General features: G+C 39.7%; 1 protein-coding gene across 9 annotated transcripts in view; it reads left to right on the top strand.

Annotated features, from left to right (window-relative positions):
* The window catches only part of LOC118225640 (zinc finger protein 271-like), an 88,894-nt gene that overhangs the window by 63,394 nt on the left and 11,371 nt on the right, over positions 1–14,129 (top strand). Inside the window, exon 2 of one of the 9 annotated variants that reach the window (XM_035414383.1) lies at positions 12,035–12,253. The exons of 7 other annotated variants lie outside the window; for them this stretch is intronic. The gene's annotated coding sequence lies outside the window, so the exon portion shown is untranslated. Of the gene's footprint in view, positions 1–1,161; positions 2,081–12,034; positions 12,254–14,129 lie in introns of those variants that run through there. One more of the 9 variants, XM_035414385.1, reaches the window with a different exon arrangement.

Genomic DNA, 14,129 nt, shown 5'->3' on the forward strand with positions numbered 1-14,129 from the left:
GTATAAGAAATGTATAAGAGATGCTTTATCCTTCTTGTGTACATCTGCTGAGGGCAGGTAACATCAGCACTTACTGGAGCAGGAACCGACTGTTTTTTCTTTGTTTGTTTGTTTTTGAGATGCCATGACCTGTATGTGCAGTGTTTTTGTAATTTTTCTAACTTTTAAAGGGGAATTGCACTTTGTAACACTTCTGCTTCTCATGACTGACTGTTTCGCAGTTTTCCTTTACAAATGCAGGAAGTAGACCCAGACAGTTTAGTGTTGAACTCAAGGATGCATATCATTGCGCGACTTCTGCTGTGGGTGTACCTGTGGACAATAACATTAGGTTGGTCATAGAAATCATAGACATATAAACATATATATGTCTATGGTAGAAATAGTGTTGTATGACTACTAGCTCGCAAACCCGAAAATGTCTTAGGACGAAGGAGATTTTGTTTTTGATCATGGGATTGTTGTGCCCTATCGATTCGAGCCGGAATACACAGAAGAAGAGCTGGCTAATTTGCAGGCTGATCGTGCGAGAGTGAGTCAGGAGCAGGCCGAGATTGAGGAACCACAGGCTATTCCCAGGACAAACTGTAACTGATGGTAGACATCCTATGTATCACAGACAGACACGATAGCATTATCCAGCCCGAGCGGTTCGAGCAACGATGGGAAAACGGTGGCTACAGCTCCAGGCTTTAGACAGTCGCCTTGGTAGTCGGTGGCTTCAAAGTGGTCACTGCATACCCTTACGGTGAAGCCACACTATGCGTGGCGACGGCCGCCTGGCGCGGCGTCCCCACAATCGGCTGTTTATGGGCGTGTCACCTATTTTTGACAGACAGTTGTGTTCATTAAAATTGACTGGGTTTAATGTCATGCTTCATATTCATTGTCCTGTCTGAATAGAAATCATTTTTGCAGTAACCTAGATCTGAAAGGTGTTAGTCAGCTGCCTAGCTAGGTTGTCTAATGTCTAGCTAGTGAGTAACAACCAACAACAAAAACATTGTCTGGCTAATTAGCCAGCTGAAGCCTTCAAAGTTATATCTGGTTAGCTAGCTAGGTGGCTGGTAGAAACGAACAACTAGCAACTAATACATTAGGAAGAATTTTTTTTTTTTTGTTATTGTTGGTTGTTACTCACTAGCTAGACATTAGACAGCCTAGCTAGGCAGCTTATTAACATTTTTCAGTGCTAGGTTACTGCAAAAATGATTTTTATTCAGACTGGACAGTGATAACTAATAGTTACGGCGATAACTACAAAGCAGAGCCACCAACAATTTCAGAGACTTTTCTCCATGCTGCGTTCCTCTTATCAGTGTTTCTATAGGAGATTTTATTATGTTGGGAAACCCGATACGGCAATTATGAGTTAGGTCCTCCATTGTGGAACGACTACATCGGTTTTGCCGCGAAACGAAATTGAAGAAGAAAAAACCGGAAACCGTACTACTATGTGGACTTGCACTAAAAAAAAAAAAATAGATCTTTCCTTCTAACGTTAGACATTTAAAATGAAATAACTAATCAAAAAATGAAGGGCGACACATTCATTAGAAGGACAATATCAGTCATGAGAAGCAGAAGTGTTATAAAGTGCAATTCCCCTTTAATAGCATGTACATTGACCTTGAGTGCTCAGAAAGGCACCTCATAAATAAAACGTATTATTATTATTATTATTATTATTATTATTATTATTATTATTCACTGAATCTATCAAACCCAGGTGGAGGTTTGAGGGGATTACATGCTCACTGCACATGAGTGATCCAGTGGAGGATGACCACAATGACTGGGAGAGAGGATCTCAAGGGTATGATCGGCTCTTTCAGTTGAGACCCCTCCTGGATGAAATTGTCACAGGGTGCAAGCCATGGCCGTCAGCGAGCGCATGGTAGCCACAAAAAGCTGCATCAGGCTGAAGCAGTACTTGACAGATGCAGTATACCGGGTACCACATCTATGCTGACCATTTCTACACCAGCGCCACTCTTTTTCGCCACCTCCACCAGCTGCGCTATGGCGCCAGTGGGGAAATTCATCCAAACCGCCTGGGGTTTCCATTAGGGATGTGACGGTATGAAAATTTCATGGTATGATAATCGTACTACTCGATATCACGGTTTTCGGTATATCACGGTATCAGGTTTTAAGCTAAACAATTTTTTAAAAATCACACAAAGTTTACAACTCAATTTGTTTATTTATGGATCTGCAGATTTTTTAAACCATTTTAATTGAAAAATAAAACAAAAAATGCAACTCAATATAAATGGTAAATGGACTGCATTTATATAGTGCTTTTATCCAAAGCGCTTTACAATTGATGCCTCTCATTCGCCAGAGCAGTTAGGGGTTAGGTGTCTTGCTCAAGGACACTTCGACACGCCCAGGGCGGGGTTTGAACCGGCAACCCTCCGACTGCCAGACAATCGGTCTTACCTCCTGAGCTATGTCGCCCCCGAATAGTTCACTCCTTGTAATTGCATATTTAAAATAATAAAAATCATAAATAATAAGAATCCAAAGTGACCCCACATGGATGAACGAGTTCGCTTTTTGGGGGGATATAATTCTTCATTACAGTCGGTTTCAGAATCAGCCTCGGACATCGCAAGTGTTGTAAGAGACTGCAAACGGAGATGCCGTGTAGCTGTATAACAGCTGGCTAGCCAGCGTTGCCAGGTGGGAAATATATTGTACCAGAGGCTTAAAATTATTGAATTTTAAAGAAAATTATCGTACACAGCCAAAAAAGAGAAATCATAGGTGTAAATATGTAATTTCACAAAAATAGCGTATTTATTGTAAGCAACAACCTTGTTTGACTCGCCTACTGACATACTTCAGCCATTGAGTGCAATACCAACAGCCACAAAGGGGAGAAAAACATTTGCGCACCACATACGCTGCGTGGAAGCAGGCAACTTCCTGGACCCTACTCGCACTAAAAAGCCTGGTCTAAGGATAATGTCAAAGCCTAAAATTAAATCGCAATCGCTCAAACATGTAATCGTTATAAATGAGAGCTGTAATGTTACAATTCATCAGCATGGAAACAACAGTTGTATAAGTCATCAGTGTAGAATTATAACGTTATGCTGTGTCAATGTATTTAATATGCTGTATCAATATTTGTTTGTTCTTGTGAAAGCATGTCAATTTTCAAAACGTCCAAAAAGTCTCTCGGTGCATAACTGGCCCTACCTAGTCTGTGAGTTCTACTTCAACCTCAGTACTTCTGACGACTTTCTCTCTGCCTCTCCCCTGCTTTCGCCTGACTCTTTGGCACTCATTTAGCTAGTTTTTTAACTCGTTTTTTACATAAACGAAAAAAATAACATCGCTGGTAATTTGTCGGTTGCAAGCTAACTTACATTTTACATCAGAAAGAACGAGCAGGAGAACGGCAGCTCCCGTGGAGGCGCACACGTCATGCATCAAGCATAATAATTGGCTGAAAAGACGCGACCTGTTTTTAAATGTCTTTGCCTCTAAATACAGATCTAGGGTCAGATTTCATTATCTCAATTCAGGTCCAGTATATTATTTAATATGGGCTATTTTGATATTTTATTAGGGTAATGGTTGGAAAAAAATTCCCCACATGAAAATAGCTTTTGTCACGTAATTTACTATCACGGTATTATGGTACGTTTCAGTACTATTTCATATTTGAATTTTACGGTATACCATCACACCGGTATACCGTCACATCCCTAGTTTCCGTGCACAAAGGAGAATGCAAAGCAAACGAGGGGCGCCATTCATTGGTTGAGGGATAGGTGTTCTTTGGGGACCAGCGACGTGTGCAGAATTGTGATGGGACTTGAACGATGTGACTGATAACTATCCTAGCTCCGGTGGTGTACAACAGATTCATGTGGGGATTGGATTTTCCTGATGCCTTGCTGAAGTTCTACAGAATTGCCCTGATGACCCAGTAGTAGTATAAGAAGCTGTTTTAACATTTTGTTGACATTGCTGTGGTCAGCAGCTTCCTCCTGCTCAAGGAGATGGCCCTGGCAAAGGGTGGGAAGCCTCTGACCTAGAGACAGTACAGGGAGGAATTATATGTGCTGCTGGCTGACTGTGGAAGGGCAGCTGCACCAGAGGAGCCTACATCAAGAGGGAAGGAAGGTGTTGCACTTAGAGGTTTCTGCGACAGAGGAGGTAGAGTGTAACTCCATCACTATAGTGGATCCCTAGGTTTCTTACCTCAAAGCCACCCATGGCAGGAAATACTGTGTGCTTTATGCACAAAAGAAAGAATCATGATCTAGAAATGTGAATCTAATGTAGCGCTCTGTCTTACCACAGACAGGAATAGAGCATGGCACAAAAACAAAATCCAAGGAGGTAGGTAGAGGGGTGGCAGAGCTGGAGTCAGTTCTCATGTGGGTTAGAGAGCGTATCAGTGGAAAGGTGTTGGGTTGGGGTGGGTCTATTACTCTTCTGCCTCATTAATTTAGCTTTATATTGGCAATACTTGCTTTTCTGGTTAATCTTTTGGCCTAGAATAATTAATAATATTCCAGATTTTTCTCTAATTTTACATGGAAACATAGAAGTATTCTGGTTTTCCTTTATATTAATTTTGCATTTATACCTCACTGACAGTGATTCATTCTGCATTCTGTATTCATGTCATTGCTTCATCCTATTAGGCCAAAAAAGCAAAGATGTTTTGATGATGTATAAGATAAGTAAAACTTCCTTGGATTTATACTCAACACTTTTGGCTATATATCCCAGCATCCTGTTGGCCTTTTTTATTGCTACAGCACGGTGCCTAGAACCTGAAAGGCTTTGATCAACCATTACTTTTTTACATAATTTTTTTCCTCCTATAAAATAATCCTGCCTAATGTTTTTATTTCCAATATGCATAACTACATTTGTCTATTAAATTTCATATACCAGGTTTCTGCCCACTTCTGGATAAATCCTGGGTCTTCAGGATTACTGTAGCAAATTGCTAACTATTAGCTGGGCCTCCCTGTTTTGTACCATCTGCAAATTTAACTGATGTACTTTCTATGTCCCTGTCAAGTCCATTGATACAAATAAGAAAGCACAGTGGTCCCAGCACTGAACTTTGTGGGACTCCACTTCCCACAGTTCCCTGCTCAGATAATATGCCTCCTACTACTTCTCTTTTTGTTCTTCCCTGTAGCCAGTTCTGAATCAATTCTGAAATACTTCTTGTAATTCCTGTTGTCTTCATTTTGTTATCTCTCAATTAGTGCCTTATCAAATGTTTTTTGGAAATCAAAGTATGTAATACCATAAGCTTTGTTATTGTCTTCAAAGAATACCAGAAGATTTGTCAGGCATGACCTTCCTGTACGAAAACCATGCTGCAAGTTAAACTGACAGGCCTGTGATTTCCTGGATTTTCCAGTACAATCATTCTTATATATTCGTTTTATATTACGTTACTTCCAGTTCTCAGGTATTTCTCCAGTTTCTAAATACTGTCTAACAATACCTGCCAGTGGTTTAAATATGATCTCACCTATCTCTTTGAGTACCCTTGGCTATATGCTATCAGGGCCTGCTGCCTTATTTGTCTTTAGTTTATGTAATTTATTTGTACTTCCTCATCCTCTATCTCAATATCTGCTAAGACATTCGGAGTACTGAATATGCCTTTCAGTCTTTTAGTAACCTTTTCTTTACCGAGACTCTCTCAACAAAATAACTATTTAATGCATCAGCAATATCTTGATTCTTATAAAGCAATGCTCCTTCATTTCCATGAACCTGAGATCCTCCTTCACTTTCCTTTTCCTACTACGATATTGAAAGAAATGTTTAGGATTATTTTTTGCATCTTGGGCAAAATGCCTTTCCAAAAGCCTCTTGAATTCCTATAGTTTTTTATTTATTTAACCTTAGCACGCATATTACAATATTCAGCCTTATTACTCTCAGTCCTTTTTTATAGGCTACATTTCATACAGTTTAATTGTTTTCCCTCAAACTCTCCAATATGGTTTTGTTCATTCACTGGGGCAACTTGAACTTATTTTTTCATACCTTTGGAATAAATTTACATTGTGTCTCAAGAATAACCCTTTTGAACCTGCTCCACTTTTCATTTACAGTCTAGCAGTCAAGAAGTTGGACCCAGTCAATATTACTTAAATTTGCTAGCATCTTGTTTAGAAACCTTTATTTATACATGGAAATAACATTGAGTCACTGGGTCTCTTTTTCAATGGAGCCCTGATGACAAAAAAAAAACAGCCTAACAGATAAAAGCTAAAGGTTCTAAGAGATAAAATGAATATATGAAAATTAATTTTAAAAAATGTAAAATAAACCAATCAATAATAAAATAGAATAAAATGAATAAAAACAGTTCAATTCAGTTAGAACATTTACATTCAAAGGTAGCCAGTTTCTTAATCAGGGTCCTGAATTGGCCCATGGTAATCAAAGAGTTCAGCTTTAATGCGCACTGCAACTCATTCCAGGCGTAGAGGATCACTATATCTAAATGCAGTTTTACCCAGTTCAGAGTAGACCCACAGCACCTGGAGGATCAACCAGTCCTGAGAACGAGTCTGATAGGCTCCAACTCTCCATTCAATAAGAGATAAAATATAAGGAGGTAGCTTTTGGAGAAGTGCTTTATATAAAAACAGGAACCAATGTTGGTCTCTTCTCTGAGATGGGGAGGGCCAGCCTACCTTCTGATACAGTACACAATGGTGAGTATGGTACCTATCTCCAGTGATGTAACGTCGGGCTAAATGATAGATGGAGTCTAAAGACTTTAAGGTGGAAGCATCAGTGTGTTTATATAATATATCACTGTAATCAAGTACTGGAAGGAATGTTGCCTCAACAGTCCTCCTACTGTAAAATGAGAGACAAGATCTATTTCTGTAAAGGAAACCAAGTATCGCTCGTAGTTCTATTTATTAATTTATCAATATGAGTCTTAAAAGTCAGGTTTACATCAATCCAGATACCCAGATATTTATAGTGTGAGACTCTCAATATGGGCACCATTGAGTGTACACATCTGCTCAGTAAAATCTGTTCTCTTAGATCTGGTAAATAACATGCATTTAGTTTTGTCTAAATTTAAGACAAGTTTGAGATCTAAGAGGGCCTTCTGCAAAGCATTGAAGCTGAGCTTCAGATTTTCAACAGCTTGGGATACAGTAGAAGCAGAACTATAAAGTACAGTGTCATTTGCATAAAGATGTAGATTGCAACTCTTTACATTAAAAAACACATTATTCATATAAATTGTAAATAATACAGGACCTAAAATATAACCTTGAAGGACACCTTTAGTTATATTAAGAAACTTGGATGAAACATGATCATACATTGAGATCTGTCAGATAGGTAGTTTCCAAACCAATTATAGGCAGTTCAATCCAATCCAATGTGGACTGATCAGCGGTATCGAATGCTTTAGACAGATCCACAAAAAGCAGCACAGTGTTGTCTATTATCTGGAGAGGCCACTATGCCATTGATCGCAAGAGTTGTAGCAGAAATTGTACTATGATTATCACTGAATTCTGATTGGTGATTGCTCAGAATGGGATACTTTAGCCAAGCAGGACAGTTTAGAAATAGGGCGATAATTAATGTCGCTAGGATCACCACCCTTATGGAGTGGTAGCACATGCACAGCTTTCCATACTTCAGGGATAACACCGGAGAGAATATTGAGATTAAAAATATGAGTTAGGTGCACTGCAATCAGAGGAGCAGAAAGCCTAATAAAATATGGGTCAAGTTGTTCCTCTCCAGTCAACTTCTTTGCATCAATAGCCAGGAGATCACTAAGCACCTCACACAAAGTGAATGGAGAAAAAGAAACACGGGCAACTCTGTTCCTGGTAACAGCAATATTAGGAGCAGTATTTGGAGAATCATGGGTTCGTTCGGATATAGGCTCAGACAAATCTGAAATGTCAACATTAATTCTGGATTCTCTCTCAAAAAGATGGCCCACTGCAACAAAATGCTGGTTAAAGGCATCAGCTACTTCATTCTGATCCGTAACTAAACTAGAGTTTAGCCTGATTTGATTAAGTAGTGAGTTATAGCCTTTGCGCTTAGTTGAGTTGACTATTTTTCAGAACTTTTCAGGATTAGCATGAGAACCAGCAAGAGAATTTAAGTAATATTTTGATTTTACATTCCTTACAGAAGTAGAGCACTTATTTCCCCAAAGCTCGGATGTAGATGGGCAGGAAAGCCTTTATGATCTCTGCCCCCTCCGCATGGAATAGCCTACAGAAAGAGCTGAAGCTTAAGAATCTGGTTCCTCTCACTGAGTTCAAGGCAGTTGTTAAGACTATGGAAACAAAGTCACTCGGAAATTGTTGTTGCTTTGAATAAGCTGTTGTCTAGCTTTTGACTGTACTTACTTTGTGTTTCTGCTTTTGTATTGCTCTTTTGTTCCTCTATCATGCTCTTTCACACATTTTGCTTTGGATATATGTTTTTATGTTTATCATTTTATATTGTCTGTAACATTTTGTGCTGCTGCCTTCTTGGCCAGGTCTCCCTTAAAAAAGAGATTTTTGAATCTCAACGGGACTAACCTGGTTAAATAAAGGTTTATTATTATTATTATTTCCTAACTGTCTGAAGACCAGCCATTCCAAGGAGCTACCGGTGCATTTGGCTTGAGCCAAGCTTAATTTCTCAACTGAATCAAGTTAGTGAGCTCAGATATAAACCAGGGATTACAAGTCTTCTCATGGGTGCATGCTTGTTTGTCAGGGAGATAAACACAGTTGAAAAATGGTCACGCATAATCTCATAATCAGGGATACTAGAGATACATGACAAATTGGCATGGTACAGATCATGCAAGAACCCTTGTTCCTTAAAGTTTCAGAAGTCCCTCTTTGCGATAAAATGGGGGTTTGATTCAGGCATTCTAGTATCTCTGATGCACACTATTGGACAATGATCACTCATCTAGTGGAAAAACTCCACTGGACATGTATTTATGTGGAGCATTAGTTAAAATTACATCATTAACGTTAGATTTAGAAGGATCTTTCAAATTTATACGGGTAGGAACAGTAATTAATTGGCTTAAACCCAGATCAATACAGGTAGACTTCAAACAATCGGAGGATGGGGACAACCAATTAAGGTTAAGATAAAAGTAAAATAGACCACCTCAGAGGATAGGAAGGGAGCTAGCAGTTCTGCTATAGCATTCATGACATTAGCAGCTGCAGAAGTTAGGCAATAGACTGCTACCGCATATAGGCTAACATTAGGACTTAGTTCTATTTTAGTGACTAGCAGTTCAAACTGCTTTGGAACAGAAACACTTAGTGATTTAGTTGCATGTGGGTTATTTTTAATATAAGTTGCTACCCCACCACCTTTTTTAGGCCTGCCACATCTAAAAACATTATATTCCTTATAGAATCATCTTCAATAGAATTTTTTAGCAATGTTTCAGAGAAAACAAAAACATCAGGATTAGTATCGTTGACCCAAATGTCCACTAAATCCATTTTCGGAAGAATTCTGCAAATATTAAGGTGCATCAGCCCAAGCCCCTTACTTTTTTTTTTAAGTCTAAGGGTGCATGCAAGGAGGGGGGCCGGTTAACTGAACTAACTGGTCTAGGATTTTGGAGTAGAATAATTGAAATGAGACTGCTGTGTCTAGCACCACTTGATCTGTAATAACTTCTAAAGGTGTGATGAGGCCTAGAAACAGTAGATGAAATGACCTGGGGTCTTTGGGTACATGATTTGTCCAGGGAATTTGTTGAGCCAGGGGTATATGCTAAGGGGACAGAACCCTGGCATCAATAACAGTCATAGTTCAATCCTTGACTAATATTTCTGGACAGGATGTAGGAGCCATCAGGGCTGGGATGAAGACCATCTCCCTTTAATAGCCCAGGCTATCTGCAGAAAGGCAAGTTATTTATAAAGCAAAGCCCCTGAGAAGCACACCACTTTGAGAGCCATACATTTAAAGAAAGGAGTCTGCTGTACATCTCATCACCTGTACGCACAGGGAGGAGCCCAGAAAAGATCACCTCTTGGCACATTTTATGTGCTTGCTTGAAGGCAAGGCAATGTTCATTTTTGAAATCTCTTTGAAATTATGTACAAGTACATAATTTGTTCAAACATGTATACCTATTTTTTAGTAGGTTGATGATTTATGTGATTATAGCTTCAAGTTTGGTTTGATGTCGTTAGCCCTGGCACCAGGGATGGGTAGGACAAAGGTTGGTCTAGCGGTCTCAACACTTGCATCACGAATGATGGAGTCTCCAATAATGAGGACTATAGGAGAGGGAGTTTGGCCAAAGGAGGAAGAAGCAGGGGAGAAGGATTCCTGGTGAGGTGATAGTGGAGAAGGGGAACTGGGAACACTGAGTGGAGAGAATCTGTTTGTTGTATGAACAGGTATGGATTGACATTGTAGCATCTGAGGGGGGCAGCTGTGTTTGTGATGAACAGGAATGAAGTCCAAGTCAGGATGATTGTGGATGCTGGGAAGAAGTGAGTGAGATGCCATGAATCAGGGCATCACGATTGGACTGTGGGCATTGAGGGTCAAGGCTTAGAGGTGAGGGGGGGAAGATTATGTTGCAAAAATTTGGCTTCAGGTGAGAGTGCTGGGAGTTTTGGGGGCTACCAGAGTGAGGTTTGTTCTGCTGTCTGGGAGGAGGATTTTTTATTAGTAGAGGTTGCTGGATGAATTGGCTCATCTAGAGGTTGCTGGATAATTGGCTCATCTAAAAAACAAAATTCTGGCCGTAGAGGCCTTCTTAATTTGCCAGAATTCATCAAACTAACTGCAGAATAATTGCTAGTCCCAAGTGGCTTGATTACCAAAATATTCTGTCATGATCATTACATAGCACCAGATCCAGAATTGACTTCCCTCTTTTAGGCTGAAACTGTGCCTAAAAAGGTCATATATAACATCTAAAAAATCCTCCTCACCTTTTTCTTGTCCTGTCATCAATTCCCAATTAATAGCGGGGTAATTGAAGTCACCTTTAATAATAGTCTCACCCTCCTGACAAGCTTGTTTTATTTTTCCAAAGAGCATTGAATTCACACTACTGTCTGAAGCTGGCAGCTGGTAACACACACTTGCCATAAGGCCCTTTTCATGTCCGCCCTATGTGCTTAATCCAATGTGAGCTGGTCAGTTTCTGGAATTCCCTGCACATTAAAAATTTCTTTTACATAGAGCAATACCACCACTTATTTTACTGGATCTATTCTTCCTAATGAGTTGGTACCCCTCTATATTATATTCATCCCCATCCTCCTCCCCAAACCATGTCTCTGAAATCCCAATTATGTCATAGCCCCCACTATTCATAGTAGCCTCAATTTCCAAAAATGTATTTCTAGTATTTAAACAGACATTTCAAATGATTACTTCTTCACTTCTTCTCCCGTTTCCTCACCTTCCCAAGCCACCTTTTCTAAAATTTAGCTTTAAAAAAAATTTCATTGGTTTTCACACTATTATAGGTAGTGTTTTGTACTGATAAAGGCTGATAATGACAGATTGCATTTTACTACCACATTATTGTTATTACGATTTTTTTTGTTAGTTTAATTTAGTGTTATTATAATCCAATATACACGCAGCACTTCAGTAAAAAGGTTCTTTTGGAATGTGGTGATGAGGCTTGAGAGTAATTAGACACCAGAAGTATATCTTAATTGCTCAGTTTATTAAGCTCTTTTACACACTTAATTTAGCTGTCTTATTAACTAATCTTAACACGACAATAGTCGGGTCTATATTCTTCTAAGTAAAGGTTACAATACACACACACACGTTTAACCTAGGTATATATCTATATATTATTAATAAGGCATACAGACTTCTCAACTCACACTGATGCAGTTAATCCAGAGGAAATGTCCACAAGAAAAGTTGCTTGAGATGTTCAAGTAAGGAGTTGCTTCTGTTTGTTCAGAGATGCGTCCAGTCAGGGGGGCTACCCACTTAAATAGCTGTTTGAGTGGTTTTGTTTCAGGGGAAGTCAAGAAGTAGGTGTCACGTTCTCACCTCCTGGGACCTGTCTCTGAGTTGCCTTGATATGCGGCTGGCGATGACTTCCTTTCCTTGCGTCGGGGCTGGCTACCGTCTTGGACTCTCCTCGGCTTTCGCTTGCCTTTCGCTTGCTTCGGCTCCTGAGTCCTTTCCATCGCCAGGGTGGTGTTAGTCTGGATTGGCTGTCTCCAGTCTACACACGGTACTGAGTGGTCCGCAGCGCTAGTTTTTATACTCTCCTTGTTTACCATGTGTCTCCTTATCTCTCCTTATCTGTTCTAGTCTTTACATCACTTCATGCGTCAACTTGTGCACTAATTTGCGTCATATATGTCATCACACCTTTTAATACCCTGCCAATATGGGTCAAACATGTTTATAACAGCAACTCTCCTAACGCCACAACTTAAAATGCGTGGTTGGCTATGGACAACTAACAGCAGAAATGGGAGATGATAAAAATACAGCACTTTTAACTATCTAGTTAACTAACTAACTAATAAAGAACATGAAAAATAACTACCAGGCCCAGAATAAATCTGGTTATAATCAACTAACTTGGCTAGCTTTTACTAGATAGCAATAACTGAAGGATCTCATGTATTAGGTAATATTTTATATCTCAGGACAAAATGCAACCAAGATTTATCCAGAATCAGATTGTAATAAACTGTAGCCAATGCTAGAATGTAACAATAAAGGAAAACTATCTAACGACAATTATATTTTGTCCTAGGGTGGCGAAAAAAGCACACTAAAAAACCTTTGGTTACCAAGAAGGTGGCCGAATTAGCTAAGCGGCTAGTTTGTTAGCCACTTGCTTAACAGATGGGGGGGAGATCCTATCCCCCATCCCCTAATGGCAACAAAGATTTTCACTTTGGGAACAAAACCATCTTACCTTATAATTATATGGATTTTTAAAAACTTGAGAACTAATATCAAATACACACTTAAAAGCATAGTCCTGTGACCAACTTTTCCAAACAACACCAGACATCTTCCCCTCACTCTTTCTACCACAAACGTGAAGTGTGTGTCAGGCACAAGCAATCGAGCAAGACCAGCCACAGAAATTCAGCAAGAGCAGCAGCCGCAGGTCTTGCCTATCACAACAAACGACCCCACGGGTAGTTAAACTGTACCTTTCACATTTCCGATTGAGTTTAATAAACATCATCAATAGTTGATAGAAAATATTCAGTACAAAATATTGTCATTGTTATGCAAGCGGCCTCTTAGTAATCAATAAAAGACGAAATGTGTCACAACAGATTCCACTCTCCCCTATATTTATAGATCATTATGCAGTGTAATTGGATGCTATTTCCTTAAAAACATCTTAAATATCCATTAATGGATTATGCAAATATGCTATCTCTTTGTAATGTAACAAATGGGAAATGGTTCGGGAAATGGGGATTCTATGCAAATATGCGATAATCTGTTGTTACATTACATTACATTACATTCATTTGGCAGACGCTTTTATCCAAAGCGACGTACAAAAAAAGTGCATTTCATGGTCGTAGACAACTGCTGAACACGGGATCAGTAAGGTACAATTACTTATTTTGTACAGCTATTTCTAGCCGAGAACAATGAACACTATTCTGGTCTAACATCTGCAAAGCCAACTAGGCAGAAGAATAAGCTACAGTATTAGGACAAATACAAATTACCAAGAAGTGCAGGGATGGGGTAACATGTAACAAGTGACAGGGAAAGGGGTTTTTTTTTTTTATTTTTTTTTTTTATACAGCGTGGTGGTGGTTAGTCAAGGTATAGTCTGAAGAGATGAGTCTTCAGGCCACGGCGGAAGATGGATAGTGAGGGGGAGGTTCGGAGAGGGACGGGGAGTTCGTTCCACCACTGGGGAGCTAGGGTGGAGAAGCTCTGTGATCCCTTTGGGCAGGTGGGAGGGGTTACAAGGCGCCCTGCTGCCGCAGAGCGGAGTGATCGAGCAGGCACATAGAATTGAGTCATGTCCTGCAAGTAGATGGGGGCTGTCCTGTTGGCAGCAGTGTAGGCAAGGGTCAGGGCTTTGAACCGGATCCTGGCAGCGACCGGTAGCCAGT

Source organism: Anguilla anguilla, chromosome 4 (assembly GCF_013347855.1).
Source record: "Anguilla anguilla isolate fAngAng1 chromosome 4, fAngAng1.pri, whole genome shotgun sequence".
Classification (NCBI taxonomy): Eukaryota; Metazoa; Chordata; class Actinopteri; order Anguilliformes; family Anguillidae; genus Anguilla; species Anguilla anguilla.